Source organism: Miscanthus floridulus, chromosome 1, assembly GCF_019320115.1.
Source record: "Miscanthus floridulus cultivar M001 chromosome 1, ASM1932011v1, whole genome shotgun sequence".
NCBI classification, from domain to species: Eukaryota; Viridiplantae; Streptophyta; class Magnoliopsida; order Poales; family Poaceae; genus Miscanthus; species Miscanthus floridulus.
Window position 1 is genome coordinate 138754605 of NC_089580.1, and position 18142 is coordinate 138772746.

The following is an 18142-nucleotide window of genomic DNA, read 5'->3' on the forward strand; positions in this document are numbered from 1 at the left end:
GAAGGGTATGTGGGATCAGCTACCCAAGGAGATTCGCAGCAAGACAAAGCCGAGGATAGAGGAGTTTGAGTTAGCACCGACTCACCTCAACCTAGACGCCTGCCCTACCCTACCTAGAGCCAAGCCTATTGAGGAGCTCGCCGAGGCCTTGAAGTACGTGTCCCGACTTCACAAGTCTGACGGGGAGATCGAGATTGAGAACAGTCGTATCCCAGCTGCGGTGTATGAGTTAGAGTAGATGACCCTGTGTGGTCATGAGATATGTCAGTAGCTTCCATGAGTTGTACCCCATGATGTACCCCTTATGAGATGTATTATGAGACGCTATGCGTAGTACGATTCTCGCACGTCTTCAAGTGTAGCTACTGGAGATGATGCTATGTAATAAAACTCATGTAATGAATGTTTTGGATCTTATTGCATCTTATGGGTCTTATTGCTTCTTTGTAATGTGTGTTGGATAGCATAAATGTTTTCTCTAAATTGTCAAAATCATGTAATCATATTGAATTATAAGCACTTATGGCACAAGCACTAAAATTCCTATGATCCATGTTGCAGATGCCGAACCGCCGATCTATTCGCCTAATGAACCGTGGATGTGTGCCCACCCCCGAACCAGTCGAACCAAATGGGGGTCGTGGTGGCAACAACTGTGGCCGTGGCCGTGGATGCGGAGGGATACCCTTCAACTTGGAGAATACCCCACCGCCTGTTGAGGAGAACATTTCGCCACCACCACCACCAAACCTGGTAGAAGTGATGGCACAGCAGACCCAGCTTCTTGCAGCTCTTGTTGAAGGAGCAAACCATCGCCAGGGAGGTCAACAGAATGACTTTCAAAGGAAGCTGGAAGGATTTCTGAAGCTAAGGCCACCCACCTATGATGGCACCGACCCTGACCCGCTTGTAGCCGATGACTGGCTCAAGGAAATGGAGAAGAAGCTTGATCTCACTACTTTCACCGACGATGAGTGTGTTGGAGCTGCCGCACACCAGCTCACAGGTGCAGCACGGGCTTGGTGGGACAGTTTCAGTGACTCCCATGAAGACCCTGCCAATATCTCGTGGGATGAGTTTGCTGAAGCATTCATTGAGTATCACATTCCCAAGGGTATCATGGAGGCCAAAGCCGAGGAGTTCCGCAACATCAAGATGGGAAAGGACAAGGTGACTGAGTACACTACTCGTTTCACCAACCTTCTGCACTATGCACCTTCATATGTTGTGAACTCTGAGAACGAGAAACTATACTATTACCGCAAGGGACTTAACCCACACATCAAGCTGAAGTTTGGTGGTATTGAGAGTAACACACTGCGTGCTCTGGTGGACCGCTGCATCCAAATTGAGAAGGACCATGCTGAAGCTGGAGAAGAGTATAGGGAGAGGAAGCGTAAGCCTGAGGAGTCTTTCCGTGGCCGAGATCGCAAGAGGTTCCACAGAGATGCACCATCCAGGGAACGCTCACACCACAACAAGGATGACAACCCTGGATCGAGTAGGGGTAGTGGAGGCTACACCACCAAATACTCCCGCCTTGCTCAGGATCATTACACCAGGGACCGTTATGCTCAGGATCGCAACACTTAGGATTGTTTCAACCATTCTCGCACGGTAAACGAACGCCCAGCACAGAACCGCTCTGCACCAAGCACTAGAAACTGGAAGGCACCCGTGCTAACCCCTACAGGCGGTGCGCCTTTCACCTGCTTCGCTTGTGGCCAACCGGGTCACAAAGCCACTGAATGTCCTCAGAACTCAGCTGCTCAGAAGTCTCAGTTCAAGGGATCTGCTACCCATGGACGTCTCAACCATCTGGATGCTGAGGAAGCACAGACTGCCCCTGACGTTGTGTACGGTATGTTTTTAGTTAATGGCAATACTGCATCAGTTCTATTTGATTCTAGAGCAACCTGTTCATACATATCATCCAAGTTTGCACGAGAACATGACCTGCCTATAACCCCACGTGAAAAGCCTATCATCACCAGCTCACCTTTAGGAGACCTAAAATGCACCCACATCTGTAAGGGAGTGAGTCTTATCATTGAGGGTCTTACCTTTAAAGCCGACCTAACCTTGTTACCTTCCACAAACCTAGATGTCATCTTAGGCATGGATTGGCTAACCATTCACCGAGGTATCATATCATGTTCACCTAGATACGTCCAAGTGACCCATCCATCAGGCCAAATTATTAGATGTGAACCCCAGTCTGGAAAGTCCACCTCTATCCTATGTGCCCTTAAAGCAAGTTCAGAATCACAAGAAGAGGAAAGGATAGTTCATGATGTGCCTATGGTCAGAGACTATCCCGATGTATTCCTTGAAGAATTACCGGGTATACCACCAGACCGTGATGTAGAGTTCATCATTGATCTTTTGCTGGGAACAGGACCCATTGCCAAGAGACCCTATCACATGTCAGTTGATGAACTGGCCGAGCTTAAGAAATAGCTTGATGAGCTCATCTTGAAGGGATATATCAGACCCAGTGCTTCACCCTGGGGATCTCCTATTCTGTTTGTTAAGAAGAAGGATGGCTCGATGAGAATGTGCATTGATTACTGGAACTTGAACGCAGTCACCATCAAGAACAAGTACCCCCTGCCAAGGATTGATGATTTGCTTGATCAGCTTAGAGGTGCCAAGTATTTCTCCAAGATTGATCTCAGATCTAGTTATCATCAGATGAAGATTCGAGAGAGTGACATCCCGAAGACAGCCTTCGTGACTAGGTATGGGCAGTTTGAGTTCACTGTGGTATCCTTTGGACTCACGAATGCTCCCACATACTTCATGAACATGATGAATAAGGTTTTCATGGATGATCTGGATAAGTTCATGGTAGTGTTCATTGATGACATCCTTGTCTATTCACCTAACGCTGAAGAACACGAACATCATCTGAGAACTATACTTGAAAAACTAGCCCAACATCAGCTCTACGCAAAGTTCCGCAAATGTGAGTTTTGGCTATAGGAAGTTGCCTTCCTAGGCCATGTACTATCAGCTGAAGGAGTTGCTGTTGACCTAGCTAAGATTGAAGCTGTAAAAGAATGGGAACAATCCCGTAATGTGATAGAAGTCAGAAGTTTCTTGGGACTGGCTGGATATTATCGTCGATTCATCGAGAACTTTTCCAAGATAGCCCGTCCAATGACCAACCTTCTGAAAAAGACTAAGGAGTTTGAATGGATGCCCGAGTGTGAACAAAGCTTCCAGGAATTAAAAGAGAAGCTTACCACAACCCCTGTGCTAGCATTGCCTGATATCAGCAAAGATTTCGTGGTCTATTGTGATGCATCTCGTCAAGGACTTGGTTGTGTACTGATGCAAGATGGGAGAGTGATAGCTTATGCTTCTCGACAGTTGAAAGAACACGAGAACCGTTACCCTACTCATGATCTTGAGTTAGCGGCAGTTGTGCATGCTTTGAAGATTTGGAGGCACTACTTGATAGGCAACAAGTGCGATATCTACACCGATCACAAGAGCCTGAAGTACTTTTTCACTCAAGAAGATCTGAATATGAGGCAATGCCGATGGCTAGAGTTGATCAAGGACTATGATCTGGAAATTCACTATCATCCAGGGAAAGCTAATGTAGTCGCAGATGCCCTCAGCCATAAGAGTTACTGTCACATTTTGATCACTGACTCCGTACCACCTGAGCTCAAGGAAGAGATTGATGATTTCCAACTTGAGATACTACCGTATGGCTTGCTGAATGAGCTCCACATATAGTATGATCTCACAGATCGCATCCGTCGAGCTCAGAAAAATTGTGAGGAGATTGAATATCTCCGTGGTCTAATGAAACTAGGCTACAAGACCAACCACCATGAAGATGAACAAGGGACCATCTGGTTCAAGGACATAATCTGTGTACCTTCTGATCCAGCCCTACGAGTGGAAATTCTGTCAGAAGCCCATGACTCTAAGTACTGTATTCACCCTGTAAATTCAAAGATGTATCAAGACTTGAAGAAACACTTTTGGTGGAAAGGCATGAAGACAGATATTGCAGGACATGTGGCACGATGTGACACCTATAATAGAGTCAAGGCTGAACATCAAAGGCCTGCAGGATTGCTAAAGCCTCTTGACGTTCCCAAGTGGAAATGGGAGAGTATATCCATGGATTTCATAATTGGATTGCTCCGTTCACAGAAAGGCAATGATTCCATCTGGGTGATTGTTGATCGTTTGACCAAGATTGCTCACTTCGTACCAGTAAAGACCAAGACCAATGCAGAAAAATTAGCGGATCTATATATTGAGCATATTCTCAGACTGCATGGAGCACCCTCTAGTATTGTATCTGATCGTGGTCCTCAATTTGTGTCCCGAATCTGGGAAGCTCTGCACAAGTCCATTGGAACCAAACTTGATTTCAGTACCGCTTACCACCCATAGACAGATGGACAGACAGAACGAGTAAATCAGATCTTAGAAGACATGCTTCACGCTAGTGTGCTGAATTATGGATCTGATTGGGAGAAATGCTTACCCTATGCAGAGTTCTCTTACAACAACAGCTACCAAGCCAGTATCAAGATGTCACCGTTTGAAGCTCTGTATGGCAGACCTTGTAAGACACCTTTGATGTGGTCCCAACCAGGAGAAAGATCGTTCTTTGATTCCGCTAAGATTCAAGATGCGGAAGAAGGAGTTGCTCAAGTAAAGGAGAATTTGAGAATTGCTCAAAGTCGATACAAGAGCTATGCTGACAAAAGAAGAAGAGAACTTGAGTTTAATGTGGGAGACTTCGTCTATCTCAAGGTATCCCCGCTATGTGGGACTGTCAGATTCCATGTGAAAGGGAAGCTTGCCCCTAGATTTGTTGGCCCATACAAGATTTGCAAGAGGATTGGGAAGCTCGCCTACAAACTTGAGTTACCTGAGGAATTGACAGGTGTACATCCCGTATTTCATGTATCCCAGCTACGCAAATGTTTGAGAGTGCCGGATGAAGTGATCCCAACTGATACACTTGACATTCAAGATACACTTGAGTATAGAGAACATCCTATCAGAATTCTGGGCAGAGATACTAAAGAAACCCAAAGCAAGACTATTCCTATGTGCAAGATCCAATGGAGTAATCACACTGAGAGAGAAGCAACATGGGAGAAAGAGTCTGACCTCTGGCTACGATATCCCTACCTCTTTGAAGAGTATGTTACGCTTTAATCTCGGGGACAAGATCCTGTTAAGGGGGTAGGACTGTAACAACCCAGAAATCCGCACACCAAAAATACCAACTACAAAATTTTTTCTTGAAAATCACATGAGATGATGAGTGTCATGTATAGAAACCTAACCTAAGAGTTGCATTAGAAGTAACCCAACCCAAGTCATCACATAAGCATAGCATGTCATTTGTTGATTATGGATATTTAATCTCTAACAAATAAGTGTTGCATACATTTTGTGAGTTGGACTTTTCATTTGTCTCATGTAATGCCTAACGACCCCTTTTAAAGTAATGAACCAAAAGAAATCAAATCAAAGGTTTAAGTGAAAACTACCCATATTTTTGTATAACAAAACTACACCTACTTTTGTTATACAAAATGGCTAAATAAATTCCTAATATATATATTTAAGGAAGTTGTGGGTCACATATCTAAAACCCTAATGAATTTGGTGCACCAATTTTTGAATTCAAAAACCAAAACTAAATTTAAATTCAAACAATGGAGATGAAATGAAAAATAGAAAAGAAAAGAGAAGAGGAGAAGGCCTCGAAAGCCCAGGCAGCTCGGCCCAGCCAGCCCCAGCACGCGCGCGGCCTAGCTTGTGGTCCAACAACGCCCACGCGCTCCCCGCCTTCGCTCGCAGCCACTGCCTCTAGACCCCGCGTGTCAGCCGCACGACGCCCACGCCCGCGCATCTCCCTGCCTCCGCTTGCAGCCGCTGCCGCTGGACCCCGCAAGTCAGCCCTACTATTCTTCTTCTCCACGCCGTGCACGACCACCGTGCGATAGAGCCCTGACAGCAATGGTAGGGCGGGCCAGGGGGTCACGCCCGGGGCATGGCCTTGCCCCCCCTTGCGCCGCGCCCATGCAACCACGCACGGCCTTCGGATGGGATGCACGCCTTCGATCCCCCTCAATCTCCAGCTGCCGAACGCTGGGCTCCATGGCCGAGCTCTGCTATAAAAGCCCCAGCCCCAGAGCCCTAGCGCTCGTTCCGTCGCCCCGCCGCCACCTCGGTGGCCGTCCACAACCCACCCAAGCCAAGAGAGAAGAGGAAGAAGAGGAAGAAGAGGGGGAAGACGCCGGAGCTCGGAGCGCCTCCGCGGATCAAGCCGGAGCGGACGACACGGCACTGCCTCCAGAGCTACATGGCCACAACCCTTCACTGCGCCGCTATCGTCTCGCCCTCAACACTGACGGTGAACCGTACGCCGCTGAGACCTTCTCCTAAGCCCCATGGACACGAGCACGCACGGGCGCACGCCGGGAACACGCGCATGGCCATGGCAAAGCCACCGCGTCCACATCACCGCAGTAGATGTCACGCCACTGCCTTGGCTAGTTTCTTCCCGCCACGGAAGACGCCACGATCGTGATCATAGGTAGGCGTAGGCCACTAGAGGACCCCGGAGGCCACACCGCGCCATGGCCGGAGCACCGCTGCCACCGCGATGACTCCACTGGAAACAGGTTCGCTGGGAGCACCTGGCGTTCCCTCGTCTCGCCCGTCTTGATCGCTGGAACCACACGCGCGCCGTGACCACCCCCACTAGAGCCACGTAGAGACCCACGCGCCTCGCCGCCGTTGTGCTCGGAAGGCCGCCGCCATGGCGAAAGTCACCGGAGCCCCTGGAAGACCTCTCGACCTGCCCAACATGCCCGCTGGAGCACTGTGTCGCCCACGTGCACCACAGAAATGGCCTATGCCACAGCACCCACGCCTTCCCGCACGCTGATGGAGCTTGAGCCGCCGATCGCCATGGCCAGTGCCGTGGGAAGCCTTGGTCGCCACCTTGACCCCACAGACGCAGTTGCCGTGACCCGGGGAAGCTTTTCCCCTCTCCAATCGGACACCAGCACTGCCACAGGGGCTCACCGGGCGCTCGCCGCTGACGGGAGCACCGCCGCGGAAGAAAAGAGGGGAACACCCCCTCGCCGACCACCCGAGCGTGAGCTCGGTGCACGTGAGCCAAGCCAGGGAGAAGAGACGGTGGGCTTGGTCCACCATGCGCCCTGTTGTAGGTCCATGGACCAAGAGCGCTGGTCCACTGTGAACCACACGGTGTGAGCCACGCTGTGGACAAAGCCCAATAAAGGCCCACGGCCACGACGTGGCAGCATCACAGCGTGCCACGTGTCCGGGTCAGCCCGGCCCAGACTGGCCCAACCCGAACCCACCAGAGCCCAGTTCGGACCCGGCCCGTATTGACCGTTGACCGGTCAACGTTGACCATTGACCTGGCCCCACATGTCAGCGACACAGTGTTGATGGACCCACACGTCAGATGATGACGTCATGCTGGCGTCGTGATGACGTCACGCGGGACCCACATGTCAGAAGCTAGCGCAGCCGAGGTGACGTCATGCTGATGTCACGCTGACATCAGCTGATGACATCAGCAGCCCTGGCCCCACACGTTAGTGACCCTGACCGTTGACCGAAGACGTTGACTGTGGACTCGCCGTTGACTTTGACCGAACCCACCTGTCAGTGACTCAATAGCCTCTGGCCCCACCTGTCGGTGAGCATGACGTTGATGACGTCATGCTGACGTCAGCTAAACCCCACCTGTCAGCTCGGAACCGTGATGCTGACGTCAGCAAGCCACGAGGACCAACCCCAGCATGACACGTGTCAGCCCAGGATTAATTCAGCCTTTTTCCATTTTCAGAAATAGATTTAATCTTCGGAAATTCATAACTAATTCATACGACCTCGGAAAAATACGAAACTAGGACCAAAATTCATCTAAAATCAAGCTCAACACAATGAACCCATGTTTGAGTGCATTTGGATCTTTTGAATTTTCATTGCTTCTTTGTGCTATTCTATAGACGTCGCTAACGCGACTATAATGCGATCATTTGCAGACTCGGAGGAGAACCGGACGGACGAGGATTGTGAGTACCATGAGGAGTACGGAGACAACTACACTGAAGGTGCCACATCCCACCCAATCTCGTAGCACCTATTACGCATAGCTAAGATAGAAATGCTAGTGCTTACTTTATTGTCATGATCACATTGTGGTAGGACTTGCATGGTAGTATGCTTTCTTGATGGCCTTTACCTTGACGCAACCTTACCCCTGCTCACCTTGCTGTTAAGCTAGTCACACGCTTGCTATGATATTTCATTGCTTACTACTTCTACTACGCTTGCACTATAATAATGCGTGGTGGAAACTGGTGTTATCTGGACCATGGGGAGAGTGCTGCGTGTGTGACTTGGGTGCGTGGAGGGTGAGGGTTGTGTCGACCAAGTTGGAGTATACGACAAGCCTGGGGCAAGTCTTGCCATGGGGTGCTACCTGGGCATTCCTAGAATGGATACCTGTGGTGGGTAAATGGTATATGAGGTGGCCTTGGGTGTGATCCTATGATGGGAGGAGCCTAGGGTGGAGGTGCTATGGTGGCACAGTAAATGGAAACCCTAATGAAGACATTCTGACTTGGTCAAACCTAAGGACTTACTAGTACTCAGACTCACCAGGAAGCCTTACGTACCACTCGCCCTATATGGTGCGGGACGGCCGCACTACTTGGTAGGATATTGCCACTACTGCTAGGTTGATAGCGGACAGTGTGAGGAAGGTACAGGGTGCGGAGGATTTCCCCCACACCCTTCCGAGACTTCATGGAGACCTTGTGGACCCGGCTCATGACTCACAGTTTCAGCCACCCCAGATCGGACTTGGGGTGTACTAGGGCTGAATGGTAGAGTGGCATTATCCTAGGCTAGCAAGCGGCCGGAATCAGCCTAGTTGATGACGGTCAGCGAGGAAGGTAGATCTTGTGGTTATGTAAAACCTCTACAGAGTGTATGGTTGATCGATCGATACATATGCCGACTGGTCGGCTATGGACCTTTCCTGGGTTTAGCTTAAACTAGATAGAGAGATGAGTCCTTCTTTTCTCCCCTAGGAATGAGTGTTCGGACGTAGCCAGGGGCTACGGGCCTTGAGACAGTGCTGAGAGGGAGTTGGCCTATCGACTGAGCGATGGTATGGCTGTGGTATGATGATGGTGTGGGGATGGTGGTTATCGTTCCTAGCTCTGGAAGGGGAATGGGGTGGAATGGGTGTGTGAATGGAGTTAAAACTTGACCAACTATTATTATATACTTGATTTACTAATGCATAGGAAACCCCAGCCTTATAGGTTCCTCTTGATTACACCCAATTTGCATCCAATTTCCACAAAGCAATGCTCATAGGGTTGGGAGTGGCCAGTACAAATCGTACTGATAAAATTTGGCACATAGGTTCTGCTGAGGAGTATAGCTCCGAGGAGTTTGACGGTTGAGGGGTTCGTTCCTACGCTCGAGTTTGGCGATCTTATCTTCAAGCTGTCCTGGATAAATGCTACTTTTTGATTCCGCCAAAGCGGTAATGTAATAATCTATGTACTTCCGCACTATTTGTACTCTAATATTATCGATGTATGGATGTGATATTCGACTAGAATCTGGGTAATATGATCTACAATGGTCTTATTACACTTCGACTCTGTGGATTTCCCTTCGCAGAAATCGGGGTTGTTTCAGCCTCCTTGCTCATCAGCATGATTAGAATTGGCTCGCCTGCACTCCGAGTCTTTTGTGACCATAACTATGGGAAGGGTCGGAAGGCATTAAACCTCCTTTTCCAAAAAGAGGGAGAAGAGCTGAAAAGCTATTTGTCGTAACGAAATTTAAGAACTTGTTTATTTTTTACACAAATTCATCGCTTACAAAGTAATTTCATCATGAAAAGGACTTATGTATTCATAAATACAAAAGACTGCTCACATGGGGGCTCCCCCACAACTTATTCAATTACAATTTCTGACCAGTTCTACTATTAGCACTACTACGGTCGCTGCGCCACGCTCTCCATCGGCGACGTCCTACCACTCCACGGGATCCTCGAGGGCACCGTCGTCTACAATGTCAAGCACCACATCGATGACTGTGGTGCCTTCGCCATGGAGCTCAGGGACTATGCCATCATGATCAGCCACAACCCTAACAACGGCACCTGGACAGGGGGTGGAAAGGCCACCATGGCTGATGGATGTCTCTGACATCTCATCAAGCTTCATGAACTAGCCGATTTAAGCAGCAGCAAGGGCGTGACCCCCTATTGATGTAGTCCTAGGCGGCTTCCCCACCAACAAGGCTCACCTAGAGAAGATTCACTGGAAGAAGTCCTCATATGGCTCCTTTCCGATGAAGGCCTCGCGGACGACGACAAAGCCGACGACGCTTAGTGCCCTCTAGTGCACCTCCTCCTCTGGTAGAAGCAGTCCCTTCTCGACAAAGGCAGCCAGCACCATCTCATCTATGTTGGATGACCTCTAGCTCGACATCGCACTCTAGATTCATGAATGGATCTGTGACTTCTCTTCTCCCTCGCATTACCCTCTCTCACTTAGGAACTGCCACGACATGCGAACGTGCTCAGCGAGAAGGAGAAAGGAAGAGAGGTAGCGGCTTAGGAACAAATGAAGGAAAGGGATGAGAACTCCCCTCCCCCTCCCTATTTAAGGAAGAGGCATAGCAGCTGAGGAAAGGCGAAAGGTTGGGACAAAAAACTCTCTCTTCCCCTATTCAATGCAGATGGGAAATCGATGCTGATAGGAATTTGATGGGACACGTCTGGACAGACAGGACATGCTTCGCTCAACAAAATGGCACCTGGTCAAATGGGGCATGGCCCACCACTACCGCGCGCTAGGCGTGAGAAACAAGGGGCACCTGTGCACAGGTGACTCTCCGCTTCCCTAGGTAGGACCTAGATGGACCTAGTGATAGAACCCCGTCAGGGGGAGCCCAATGGGCCTCCTGGGTCTATCAGATGGCCTAGGTAAGATGCTAAACGAATGGCCGCCAAAAGATAAGGACCTTTATTTACTTACTTTGCGTGTTGATTCCATTACCGAGCCTTCGACCCCAGCAACGATAGGGGCACAGACTTCGCTCAGGGGCTGCCGAGAGTGTCTACTTGTTTAGACATCCTCTTCGCCCGACCCCTCCTTACGTTTAAAACTGGAGGCGCGGTGTGCGGGTGTAAAACTTTGAGTAAAACTAGATGAACTGCTAGACCCTACGCCTCGACGGCTACGGTGTTTTTGCTCACCAGAATAATCGAATTCACAATTCCCCACACCCCAAGCTTTAGCATCTGCCTTCTCGAGAAGGGTTTGGAGGGGTCCGCCTATAGAATCTCCTTCAAGGAGAAGCTGTCAGGTCACCTAAAGTCAATCGAATGGCTCAGATCACCACCAAGAGACTGAAACGAAAAATTGCGCTGCTCGTGCAAGTCACGCCGACCCCGTCGCAAACGTCGGACCCGAACCCCACACGGACATGTCCGGTAAGAGCTTCTCATTGCTTATGCCACCAAGGTAACATTACCGACCCCTACTTTCATTTCAATTGAATCATACATTAGTCCCATACATCCAAACGTTGCATATGCAACTGCTGCATCTCAACGCTTCGTGTCGCGTCACGAAGCGGCACCCGCCTCATTCGATATGAGCGGCAAATGACCGAGGTTCGAAGGTCAGCTCACGAAGGGCTCGAGGCTGCCTCACATCCAACAGAGCCAGGGGAGAAAAACTGAGATGAGTCCCAGCGGCCTTGCCTGACCCCGCTCAGAAGCGGACAGGGACACCTCGACCTTTCTCGTTCAATTCTAACCTCGAGCCAAACCCACAGAATCTCCATCGAGGATAGGCCAATGGGCCACCTGAGCCTATCGAACAGCTCGGGCATCTATCAGGAGGTGGGTTAAGAAGTAGTGGAATGGCACATGAGGGCTTTGCTGACCCCATCAGTGAATGACTGACCCGGATTCCACATAAACATGCCCGTTAGCGAGCTTGTTGAGCATGACACTCGAGCCATTGAGGCAAGTGTCGTCAGCTCAGCCCTCTGGTTGTAGAAAATGAGGACGGGGTGACGTGCGAAACACAACCGACCCCTATCAGTCCCCAAGGGGCTCAGGGGCTCGAGCCGCTCGATTCGAGATCGAGAGACCGAGGTTCGAAGGCTAGCCCATGAAGGGTTCAAGGCCACCTTGCGTCAAACAAGAGCCAGCAGAGAAAATGTAGATGAGCCTCAGTAGCCTTCGCCCAACCCACATTGAGGCAGACAGGGTCATCTCAACCTTCTAGTTGAATCCATTCTCTAGCCGAGCCCATAGAATCCCCATTGAGGGGGAATTCTATTGGAAGGCGGGTTACGGAACAACAGAACGCCGCCTGAGGGCTTTACCGACCCTATCACAAGCGATGGGACTAGATTCCATTCGAACATCCCCATTAGCAAGCTCATCAAGCGCGTCCCTCGAGCCATCAAGGAAGGCGATGTCGCCTCAACCCCTCTAGTTGTGAAAACCATGGACGGGGCAACAGTCACAAAACGAGCTGACCCTTGACCGAATCCTTACCACGCGCAGGGGCTCAGGGAAGGTTGGACTTGCAATGAGACCGAACGCACGGTCACAAAATGATAGCTAAAATCCTAAGTAAGGGGTATGTGCAAAAACAACAGTAAGTTTGCTACCCTCGCTCCAGTCTCCAGAAACATCCGGCCCCAGCGACCGCAAGGGGTTGGATCTCACCCGGGGGCTGGTAAAGGTATAAATACCCCCTTTTTTGAAATAGTCATTGCGTCAGACCTCTTCCTCACATTAAGGTTAGTGGCAAGGTTTGTGGGAACAGATAAACGAGCATGCCTGGTAAGACTGCAAAAAACCCACGCCCCGACGACTTTGGTAACTTTGCTCACCAGCATAATCAAAATTTCCCCCTTTACACCTCAAGCCCTATGGTCTTAATGAATGGAAGGGTCAAATCGCATAAACCTTTTTTCTCGAATGCAAAAGGGAAGAAAGTAAGATCAAACGAACGAAACAAAATTACAAAATGAAATTATGAATCTATTTTCGGACACAAAAGTACCGACACTTGTCCACACATTACAGATAAATGTTTATCAAACTCATTCGACTAACTACCTCCTCGGGGGGAGAACTATGTCTTTCAGCCTATCCACCAGGTTCCATGTAATAGGAGTCACCGCCTTCTCAATCTCATCCAGCTCGAAGGGTTCGTAGCCAGGCACGAAGCTGAGGCTCATTATCTCCAAGTCAACTTTTCGATCATAATGAGAGCAGGCAACAACAAAAGCTTGGGTGATCCCGGCATCAAAAGCATTCTCCTCAAGTTGGCGCACCCATGCCGTGATATCTACGGCATGGGCCATGAGTGAGCTAGTTTTCTTCCGGCCGCGCCACCCCCAGGTCATCGAAAACCACCCCGACGGCGACGCGCAAGACATCGTGCTCATCAATATCGGCCTAAAGAATCCCCTACACCTCAGCAATCTCCATGCCCAGCCCAGTAGAGATGCTCTCGGCCTCTAGCCTTCGGGCCACTGTGAGTCCAAGATCCGCCTGGAGGGAGCTGACCCCTTGACGTGCCTTGCTGTGTTCTCAGATAGCCTAGTTGCGCTCCTTGCGGGCCACGCTGTACTCCGAGTGTAGTCTTTCTGTAGTCTGGCATAGCTCGTCTCGCTCCTAGCGCAGCTGGGCAACCATCTTGGCATCTAGATTCACCTTCGACTATGGGGCCACATACCTCTCCTTGGCTTCTAGCTTGAGATCCCGCTCCCTCTCTAGCTCTTCTAGGAGGTTGACGGCTCACTGGCAGGCCTCGACATCCTTCTATAGCAGCTCATCTAGCTCCTTTTGGACCCTGGCGGCCACCTCCTCATCCTGCTGCACCCTCACTGATAGATCCTAGAACATCCCATGGACGTCCTCCGCGTCTCGATGCGCCTCAGCTTCCCGCTATTGGGCGATAGCAAGCTGGGCGCTCACATCTCCATGCAGCTGGGCCTCCTCGATGAGGTGGTCCCATTCCACCTTCTGCTCATGGAGTAAGCGGGAATTCTCTTGGTTACGAGCAATGAGGGACTGAAAACAAGACCAGTGCTAAAAACACGAAAATACATGAAGAAAGAAGAAAGCAAGGGGGAAGATCAAGCAGATACCCAGCTAGTGGGAACGATGATGTCACGCAAGACGCCCCTGGCCTAGTTCATGACATCCATCATAGCTGAGATCCCTCCGTCGAGACTCTCCTGCTCTATGCTCTCGGTAGCATCATCGAGCTAGAGGAGAATCGACGTCGGGTCTTGAGGATCCATCCATTAGAGCAGCGACTCTCCTCGCGTGGGTGAGCGGCTACCCCCTGATGTCAGGGCCAAGGGTGACCCCCCACTAGTCCTCTCCACCACCGCCACAATGCCTAGGGACCCTCCAGCCATGTCCCCCTTCGTCTGGCCTGCCTCGGGCGCCGTCGCCTAGGCCGCCGGTGGCACGGATCGTGCCGCTCCCTCGGACACCACTGTGGCTATGTCTGGCTTTGCCTAGCTTGTCATAGTCATGGCCACCTCTGCTTGCAATGCTAGGGCCTCGACTTGCAGTGCCACGCCCACCACGGAGGGCGCCACAAGCGTGGGCGGCAGCTACGTCTGCTCCGACGTAGGCGGCGGAGTCACCTCCATCGTCGTTTGCTCAGTGACCCCCGAGGGCGCTCTGTCAGCCCTGGCATCTGCTTGACCCACCGAAGGCACAGGCACCACCGTAGGTGGCGCCTGAATGGTCGATGAGGCCGCAACATTGGCTCCACTCCTGCCCAAAATAGAGCGACATTGGGTGACGACGCCCGTCCTGCCTGAAGAGCAACACTCTTCTTGGGCGCCAACGCCAAAGAGCAGCCCCATCTCAAGATTCTGCAAGAGTTAAAAGGCATAGGTCACACTGAAAAACAAAAAATAGAGGAATCGGTGACTTACGCTGGCGCTGTTGGGCGATAGGAATGTTTTGGGGGCAAACCCCTAGATTCATGCTCCAATTCATCTGGGTAGGACTGTTTCGAGCCTACCCCCTGCTCCTAGGTAGGGGGCTTGTCTCCCTTGCCTCTGAGGGCACGGTGATGGAGACACCCCTCTCTGTTGGCACCTTGGGCGCGGCAGAGATCCACCCGCCCTCATCAGCTTGTGGGGCATGGCAGTGGAGCCGCCCCCCTCCACTGGCACCTCTGGCATGGCAGCAAATGCACCCACCCCTATTGGCTCATGGGGTGTGGTAGTGGAGCCACCCCCCTCCACCAGCACCCTGGGCATGGTGGTGAATCCGTCCGCTCCCACAAGTTCTAAGGACGGGCCAATGGTCTGGCCCGCCTCCTTCGGCCTCACGGCCGCATCTCCCTCGACGTGGAACAGGAAAGGACCCTACATTGATGAGTGGGCACCTGTCAACACGTCCTCACCTCCTAGGTCGCCCCACTCAATATCAGCAACTACCTCACCATACTCCTCATCGTCATCGTCACTATCTATCTCCTATCCTCGCTCCTGTGCTTGCTACTTTTGTAGCATCTTCTTCCTCTTGAACTCCTTTGTCTTCCTATCCTACTCGACCACGGTGTGATTTGCCACTGCCACGAGCGGGTCCTTCGGCAGCGAAGCCGGGCTATCCGAGAAGATGTGTCTTTTTGGCTGGTCCCGCTATCCCGAGGTCAGCATCAAGGGGTCAGGAATTCAAGTGAAAAGGTGGTAGGGGAAAGAGAACTTATGAAGTCGATGAACCCTGGTTCCGGCCACATTGGGGGATGCCTCGGCACTAGATACACAAAATTAAGGACAACGCTGGTGTTGTCCTTCGAAGGCTCCATCGCTTCCTTGATGCATTGCGCCACTTTAGAGGGGGGAGCACTTCGTTGACAAGCATGGTCCCTTCGAGCGATGCTCCGGGGAGCATTAGGTATAAGGGAAGCACGTAGCTCATCAGTGGTGCCACTCTCCGCATATGGTAGGCGTCGATGATCCCCGATCTCTTTATGCCCCTCTCCTTCAGAATTTGGAGGGCGGCGAGATGGTCCTTGATCTTCTTCTTGGCTTTCTCTGGGACACCCCACTTCCATGACTCTGGGACCTCTTCAATGATGCGCTCGGAGAACGCTGGTAAGGGGGCGGCAACGTCGTCCTTGACGTAAAACCAATGCGAATGCCACCCCTTGTTGGAGGTCGACAGACGCATCAACGGGTATTCGTTCACCCGGTTGTTGTTGAGATGAATGCCAGCACATCCCACCGGCACGCTTAGCTCTTGCTTCCTGACCCGCTTCTTCAAAAGGTTGACGATGAAGAGATACCACCACAGGTCGAAGTGGGGACTAATCCCAAAGAACCCCTCACACAAGGCGATGAACGCCGCAATGTGCTGGACCCCAATGGGATTAAGGTGCTGCAACTCCACCTTGTAGTAATCCAGTAGCTCCTGAAGGAACTTATGGGCGGGGATGGTGAAACCCCACTCGTGAAAGCGAGCGAAGGACACCACATAGCCTTCGGGCGGCGATGCCTCGTCCTCATTACCGGGCAGCCACCACTCCTCGACGGTGGTCAGCGGGCAAAGGAGGTCATGGCAAACGAGGCCCTCTAGGAGCTGAGGGGTGATGTCAGATCTACACCATGGCTCCATCAAATGATTCAGAGGGGGGTGGATGCAAGCTTCACGGCGGCTATGATGCGGGTATAAGAGGCTCAGGTGATTGGTGATGGAAGTTGTAGATGCAAAGGTGAGATGGCAAAGTATGGAACCCTGGGGGTGAACCCCTTGGTTTTATAGGGGCAACGGATGTGAGAAGGGCAACCATCCTCCTAGATCTCCATGCTTGCCATGATACACCACCACATCATGTTGTGGGATATGCGCCCGCAATCCCTATCATTTCCCACCAAAAGTCACGCTGGACGTTTCGCCTTTCTGGGTAGACTAGGACTCTTTTCCCACGGAGGGGATACGGGTCAAGAACCATTTCTCTAGCCCGCCTAGGCCTAAGAGTTTGAGGGCTGGCCCAATAGTTTCGACGGTCGTCCCAACGAGGGATGGGCCCGCAAGCAGACAAAACTCATGCACACGAACCTCAAGGAATCTCGATCCACAATTGAGTCTCAACCAGGCTAACCCTGGATGAATCCTAGTGAATGGGATACCAGGGTTCCCTTTAAGCTATCCAATTGTCAAAAAACCAAATCTCACAGCCATACCCGCGAAGGGTCCAAAATACCACCGGGGTGATTCTATCCGAATCACCCGGGGGCTACACCCGATGGGTGCGCTCGCGCGCACCCTCTAGCGAATCAAACCCCCAAGGTGATTCTATCCAAATCACCTAGAGGCTCGGGGGCTACACCTATTGGGCGCGCTCACACGCACCCTCTGGCGAATCGAAAAACACCCCGGGCGATTCTATACGTATCACCCGAGGGCTCGGGGGCTACTATCAGGGACCTAATATTGGGGTACCCAATGAGGTGGAGCTAATAAGCATTAAACATTGATGCTTCAAATAGGCAGGAGCACATGGGGAAAGCATTAAACTCCTTGTCCATACAACCGAAGGTTGGTCGCGCCTCACCCTGCCCCAAAGGGTTGGCTCTGCCTCGCCCGACCCCCGAGGGCTGGACTCCACCTCGCCTGACCCTCGAGGGCTGGGTTCCACCTCTCCCGACGTCTGAGGGCTAGCTCTGCCTCGTCCGACGGCTGAGGGTAGGCTCTGCTTTGCTCGATGGCTGAGGGCAGGCTCTGCCTCGCACGATGCCTGTGGGCCGGCTCCACCTCACCCGACGTCTAGGATCAGTCTCCGCCTCGCCTGATGTCTAAGCTCTGAGGCTGGCTCTGCCTCACTCGATGTCTACACCCTGCTCCCTCATAATGACGAGCACAGGGTAAGAAAGGACACTCAGGTCAACCACAGTACCGAGGACCATGCCCTACGCACCTACGAGAAGGTACCATCAGGATATGAAAAGACGGGCGCTTTAAGCCCTCCTTGGTATCGTAGAGCCCAAATAGTGTTATAGGCACCGACTT